Source organism: Genypterus blacodes, unplaced genomic scaffold (assembly GCF_046128005.1).
Source record: "Genypterus blacodes isolate CSIRO-AG114 ecotype Tasmania unplaced genomic scaffold, CSIRO-AGI_Gbla_v1 ptg000030l_1, whole genome shotgun sequence".
In the NCBI taxonomy this organism is placed as follows: Eukaryota; Metazoa; Chordata; class Actinopteri; order Ophidiiformes; family Ophidiidae; genus Genypterus; species Genypterus blacodes.
This window is the reverse complement of record NW_027466843.1, coordinates 3,659,730-3,667,797: the sequence shown is the minus strand read 5'-3', so window position 1 is coordinate 3,667,797 and position 8,068 is coordinate 3,659,730.

Genomic DNA, 8,068 nt, shown 5'->3' with positions numbered 1-8,068 from the left:
AAAAACAGACACACACATACACACAACTCTCACACACACACACACACGCACACACACACACACACACACACACACACACACACACACACACACACACACACACACACACACACACACACACACACGTCGTTTGTTTGCTGTGTAAAATCTAGCCAGTACAGGATCAGTGGTTAGACAAGTGTCATTATGAAACAGTGTGTTTATGGAACTGTCACGGCCTGCTTTCCACACAGGTTACTCACTGTGAATGTATGTATGTGTGTGTGTGTGTGTGTGTGTGTGTGTGTGTGTGTGTGTGTGTGTGTGTGTGTGTGTGCATGTGCATGCGTTCTTGCGTAATCCGCCCAATGAAATATTCACTGTCCATCACCCTCAGCTAACCTTACACTATTACGCAGACAGGAGCTTTTCCTTGTCTATCAGTGTTTGTTACACAAGCATGATGTTTACACGACGGCTTATAAAATGTTCCGTACTGATTGTATTATTTCTGGCGGCATATTATTGTCACAGAGATTATAAAATCTTCCAAGAAAGAGTAACAAAAGCTCAGTTTTTTGCAATCACTGAATACAGACTAAAATATCTTGACGCATACTAAAAACAAAGAGGGAAAAAAGGAAAGACAACACAATCTCTTCTGCGATCAACATGCTTTATTATTATTATTATTATTATGATTATGATTCTGATTATTATACATATTTACCCACCATCTCTCCCCTGAAAGATCAATAAAATCTCTCATCTCCAGCCGTTTAACACAAAATGACCCAGGAGCCAAATAGTGAAGGCTGGTGTCATTTCTGTCTTTCTGTCTGACTTTAGCCCAGGTGGCATTTATACGTTTTTATCCTTTATCACAAAAATAAGCGTGCCTCACACTGGGTTGAAAGATATCCTGGTATTAGCGGTAACGCGAAGCGGCAGAAACGGGAAATTGATTGTTTGAAAGTGAAGGGTGAGACCTCCACACCTGTGCGGCTGCAAAACCCTGTAATCTGCCTCCATCAGGTGTCTGATCGCTCTGGATATAAATACCCAACATTACTCAGAGCCTGGCAGGGGACTGATCGAACACTGGTTAGAGCTTTGGCCCTCATCAGACACACACACACACACACACACACACACACACACACACACACACACACACACACAAGAATATCACCTCCTCAAGTGCTAATCACAAGCAAATGTTCTCGAAATAGAAGTGATAAGTTGTACTCAAAGCCAATATATAGATCTAGTGAAGTGTAAAAGGCCTTGGTAATGCTTTTATGCCCTAACTGAAGAGGTGTGTTTATGTGTGAGTGCTTACATGTGTGTGTGTGTGTGTGAGTGTGTACCACTGCCCTCTCTGAGGGACAGATGCCTCCTGACCGCCCTTCCCCTGGATCGATAGCCTTCGCTCTAGGTTTTAATTAGCTAATCAGTTGAACATGGGCTTTTAAGCGTGGTGGGAGAACGCGCCTAAAACCTGAAGTCAATACCTATTAAAATGGCCGCCTTGGCTGAGGCCGGGCAGGCAAGGCCATCGACTCACAGCCGTTGTCTTTTATAGCACTCGAACCGGCGTAATGCTGTAATGAAACTCAATGAAAGCTGATCAGGTGAGTTCAACTCCGTGCAGGCAAAAAGACAGAGTCTCAATGCTACAGTACATGTAAAATAAATTACATAAAGTAAATTGTTCTGATTCACGTTTTGATATCAGATTTGGGCTTTTTAAATATTTTGAGCCAAAGACAAAGAAGTTTTGCCTCTTCACTCTTTGGGTTTTCAATTCCGACCAGTTGAGGTAAAAATGGGAAGAAGAAAGTAAAGGAGTTCAGTAAGTAAGGAGTTAATCATGATGTGTTTCACTCACAGACAGACTATTAACAAAGATACAAAGTAGCAACTGACAGCAAACTGACAGTGACACGGCAGGACCCTGAAACAATAGAACAAATAGAAGCCACGGCCCTGTGAGTCCTGACTGAGGGGTGACATGGTCCCTGAATGCACCAGTCACATGTCAGGAGAGCACAGGGATTAGAAGAAGTGACGACGCTGCCAAATGACACAACGTGCCTTCAACCAGCAATTTAAGCTGTTTAGCAAACACGCTACTGTTTGTGTGTCAGTGGGCAGGGCGGGGATGTGTGTGTGTGTTAATGAAGCGGGATGACATGTTTGCTTTGTGTCCGTATGAGTGAGTGTGTGTGTGTGTGTGCGTGTGTGTGTGTGTGTGTGTGTGTGTGTGTGTGTGTGTGTGTGTGTGTGTGTGTGTGTGTTAGACAGAGCATGTGCACACCCACGTGTCAGAAGCATAATTTATGTGCCTGCAAAGAATGTCAGCAGGTTGTCTGTGAGTGACTTGGTGTCCTGTGTTTGTATATGTATGTAAATGTTTGTGTGTGTTTGCTTGTGTGTGTGTGTACATGCGTCCATGCAGCATCACCTGCAGTCAGTCAAAAGTGGAGCCTATAGTGTGTTTGTGTGTGTGTGTGTGTGTGTGTGTGTGTGTGTTATTCACAAATGATTGACATTCCAATACCTAACATTTCATATCCTTTATTAAATGAGGGGTGGGGTGGAAAATGTCTTGGTAATAATAATAATACATTTTATATTCCATGGTTAGACTGGACTGGACCAAATGAGGAAGGAAACAGAAACAGGCAGTGTCAGCTCTTGTTCTCTGACACACACTGAAAGTCTTGCAAAAATAATTTGAATATATCGTAATATATAAATATAAAAAGTCCCAATTTTTTAAAGTAAGGTAAGATTGTTATCTTTGGGGAATTATAAAAGTGTATAAAAGACTTCAGGGCCGCCGTCTTTTCAAACAGCCTAATATTGCACAAATTAACTTCCCATAGATCAAAGGATTCACCAGTGGCAGTAAATTAATCTGATCTTTCATGTTGAGTTGGAATTGTGTTAACTTTGACGTGTGAAATGTGATTTTGGGGCTTTTTTGTAGTTGAAAGTTAAACAGATCCGTCCTTGATCACAACATGAGACACAGAGTCCATGGATGGCTCATGTTGTGTTCTCCTGACCAAAGAGAGGCTGTGACGAAATTCCTAAGGTGTCTGAATTTTAGGAGCATCTAAATAAATGATAAAAGATAAATGTTTTGAAGAGAGAGCTGAGTCAAAACTATTCAATAAGTCCGGCAGCAGAATATTCTGATCCTAACAACAATAGCAGCGCTTAAATGCTCCATCGCCTCAAATCCCTTTTATTGTGGAGAGCTGATTTTCCGTGCTACACATTCTGAGGTCATTCCTTCTTTGTCACAGGTCAAACACAGAACGCCTCACCCGGTCCTTTAACGGCTGCTCTCAACCTGGCCCATTTCAGCTCAGATGAGAAAGAAAGGTTGGATAGGAACAGAAACCTCAACCTGAACCTGTCGCCTCTCTTTGAACAGAATGGAAACAAAGTATGAGCACAGCTGAGTGAGAAGCTGGAGTCGAACCTGTAATAAGGAGTTTAGCTGGATTCACCTCCATGAGATGAGATGGGGCAGAGTTAGAAAAACACCAAGTGATGCAACTCAGAGCAACTGTTTAGTCTCTCAACGTTCAGGCCGCATTTGAATTTCCACTGCAGCTCGACAACATAAACTGTGAAAAGCATCTATGTGCATTTACTCAATTAGTGTACTTAGGTAGAAATGTGTTTGACAGGAGTGTTTTGTTTTTGTATTTTCTAAGGTGTGATACTTTCCCACAAATAGACGGATAAACTCTGCTTCTTCCCTATGATTTGTTTGACTTCTTCAGTTCATTTCACTGCTGAAACATTGTACTATTTGGCTATCAAACTTTGTTTCAACACTACAAAGGATTCATTGTAGGATTCATTTGTAAAAGATTTGAGACCTGAGTCATCGTCAAAGATTCTGCTTCTCATGTACTTGTTTAGAAATGAAACAGATAACATTACAGATAATCTTAGACAACAATATAAACAAACGTACACTGCTGAAGGTTGTTAATGTTGTTATTCATTTCTCTGTTGCTTTTAGAATGAGGAAGTTTAGACTTGAGAAGATTTAGATATCGATTTTTCCAAGGAATGCTCATTGTGCACATTTTTTTCCACGGTATCAGCTGCTGAAATTGTAACTCTGCCCATTATCAACTGTGTCCAAAGTCCCAGTTTTGCTGAAGGTTTGCATTACAGCACATTAAATCTCTGAAGCTTGACAAAATGAGGAAGTTTGTACTTTCAGCCGCCAGAAAGCACTGAAGCGAGCGCGACGGCTGTTTGAGACGAGGGAGTTCTGTTCCGACGTGTCAAATATTAAGGGAGGATTGTCTGCAGCTCTAATTTGGAGTAAAGATTGATGAGACAGATATGGACTCTTACTGTGGCTTTGTCTTAAAACGCACAACAAATAATTCCCCTTAAAGCAGTCGGAGCTTAAGAAGGAGCTGTTTCCCTTTACAGGCAGAGCAGCAATGTTTCTCATTAGAGAAATCTAATTCCTTGTCATTAAGAGAGCAAACCTTCAAGCGTTATGATTTTTATCATTCTGCGATAAAAATCAACTGAACCGAGTCTGTGGAGATTTTGTCCCCTTAAGCCAATAAAAGCTACAAAAAAAACCTTAGAGTAACTTTATTCATCTAACCACAGCTGAAGTCTTATAATGAAGTGTAACAGATGACTGACAGCACATTTTCACTCACAGCGAAAACAAAACATCAGCATACGAAAGATCAAACATAAATCATCTGAAATCATGAAAGCAAGTTTATGTGTTGTGTGTGTGGAGAACAAAACGGCCTGTTATCCATCTGGATCCAAAAAGTAAAATGTGACAGATGTAAAAATGTCACAAGTCGCTGTAACCTTTGGCCCAGACAGACACACGCACACACGCACACACGCACACCCGCACACACGCACGCGCACACACACACACACACACACACACACACACACACACACACACACACGCACACACACACACACACACACACACACAGAAGGTTCACCTGTGAAAATGTAATTCAGCTCAGTTTTTATGAGCAGCAATAACACCCACGTACTCACTCTCATTCTCTGCCACATAATGCACCTGACACAAGTGCACAAGCTCACCAACACACACACACACACACACACACACACACACACACACACACACACACACACACACACACACACACACACACACACACAGCGGAGTTTATGAGCTGCGGTTGCTTGGCCCTGACAACGCTGTGGTGTTTTATATATTTCCTGAAGTTATAACGCAGCCTGGCAACTGGCAATAAAGGAAAGAACAACAAAGTGTCCATTTTCATTTGAGAAAGCAGTGCAGGCAGGTTATGAGGATGAAGAAGCCTGCGTGTGTGTGTGAGTGTGTGTGTGTGTGTGTGTACGTGTGTGTGAGTGTGCGTGCGTGCGTGCGTGCGTGCGTGTATGTGTGTGTGTGTGCGTGCGTGTGTGTCAGTGAACACTCATTCAGTGCTTTAATATGATGATACCAGCCTGGCGAGGCCATTATCAACCTTGTCGACTGCTCTGAGCGCAGAGAGATACGGGGAGAGAGGAGCCAGAGAGCGAGCACCCCCACTTTAATAAAAGGGGCCCTTTGCTGGGGCCTGATTAGAAAAATATCATTTCCTGATGCCTGTCGTTTTTCCTGCCATTAAATTGGTCGGCGCCGGGCAGGAATAGACTTTATATATAACAAGCTGGAAGGAGAGAGAAGGTGTGAAATAACTGAGGTGAGAGACAGAGAGCATCTGCATTGGCTGCTGCCTCACACAGGCACAGGCACAGGCACAGGCACAAGACACACACACACACACACACACACACACACACACACACACACACCACAGTCATATACACATGCTGTCACACACTTGCTAAACCTGGTGAGGTGCAGGCGCTTTAATCTACATCGCCTGGCTGTGCTTTGATTTGCTTCCATGGGTTTAATCTCCTGCCTCTTCGGTCTGTCCCTCAAAGAAAACACAGACATAATTAAACGCGCGTGCACACACACACACACACACACACACACACACACACACACACACACACACACACACACACACACACACACACACACACACACACACACACACACACACACACACATACACACACACACACACACACACACACACACACACACATACACACACACACACACACACACACACACACACCATGTGACCTACATAATAAACCTGTTTACTATTATTAACTGCAGTGGAAGTCCCATTTGAATGTAACAGTGACGGTGATGGTTGTCATGTTAACTGTATTCCAGTGTTACTCGTTGGTCTCCACCTATAACGGTGATACTTACCACCAATTAGCCTCATTACAATATTCATATATAGATATTCATGAATCTAATTAGCATCGTTTTTCACATATGTATGTTAGCGCCGACGCTGCAGCCGATTAGGTTTCTTAAACGCGTGGTGTTCATGTGTGTATGTGTGTGTGTGTAATTACATTATGGTCATAAGGAGAAATGGTTGTTTTGGAATGAAACATGCGCTCCGACCCGGCTGAGAGAGGAAGATGGCTGATAAGTGGGGAGGTAATAAATAGTCTGATCCTGTTGTGAACAGCATGTAGACAGGAGCGCGCGCACACACACACACACACACACACACACACATTCCCCTCTCACTGCTACATTCTCTGCTCCCTCTCCTCTCTCACTCCAGCCCCTGTGGCCAAAAAGGCATCTGCTGCTCATGCTGATGTCATCTGGAGATAATAACCAGGCCCAGCGTGGCACCAGACCACAGCCAGCGCCTCAGACCCCCCAAGCCCCCCCACCCCCACACACACACACACACTGCACGGGCACGCCGCGATCTGCCAGCCCGGCCCCGCATCCGAGGGACTGAGGGCCTGGCAACCCACAGCTGGAGCATAGGAAGAATACAGGATGGAGGGAGGTGTGTGTGTATGTGTGTGTGTGTGGGGGGTAAAGGACTGCAAAGCTTCTGGGTACCAACGGCGACCAGTTACAGAGTCACTGTGTGTGTGTGTGTGTGTGCACAGGGTCTGGCGACCCACAACTGGAGTGGATATATAGTTTCCTCTCCCGCTGTGCAGCCACAGGCATGGGTTGAGGCTGAATGAATGTCATATTCTAATATTTCCTCCTCCATATTATATACCAATCCAAAGGTGCAAAACTACACATTTTAATTGTAGAAATGTAAAAAGTATTTATTTCAGGGCTATTGTATTGCACTGGATTACATCAGACAGACGTTTCTATTTCTCCAGTGTGTACATGGGAACTGCAGAGGCTGTGGATCCAGGTTAAATGTTAGTTGTTGTTTATTTTCTTGAATAATTTATCTGCCACAGAGGGAAAAAAAGGAAGAGAGCGAGAGAGAGAGAGAGAGAGAGAGAGAGAGAGAGAGAGAGAGAGAGAGAGAGAGAGAGAGAGAGAGAGAGCGAGAGAGAGAGAGAGAGAGAGAGAGCGAGAGAGAGAGAGCCTTGATTGCACAGCCTGTCTGCATTGCATATAAGAGACAAAAGCCTTCATATACACTTAACAAACACATTAATGAGTAAATATCACCATGACTACAAGGATTTTTATTCCGTGTGAGTCGACAGTGTTTAAGTTTCAGTAGCAGAGGGATTTGGTGTATTTAATATGTGTGTATATGTTGATCTGTCTTTACAAGCAGACTATCATACTGCAGACCACAGCAGCAGGTTTGGTCTGAGTGCAGAGGATGAAGATGGGGAAAAATAAAAGATGAAGATGGGGAAAAATAAAAAATCTATTTATTTCAGATTGGAATTGAACCTATTGAATGTAAACATGTAAGCATATTAAAGGACAGTATTGAATTCATATTGATGATGCAATAGGTGCTTCTTTATCAGAACTGCAAATGCAGTCATTTATTGTATTGAACAGGGAGCATTGGTTGCATTTTTCACACTTTGACTTTCAAATTCCCCTGTGAACACACCCACACGCACACGCACACGCACACGCACATGCAGACGCACACGCACACGCACATGCACATGAAGACACATCACTTCAGCCCATAAT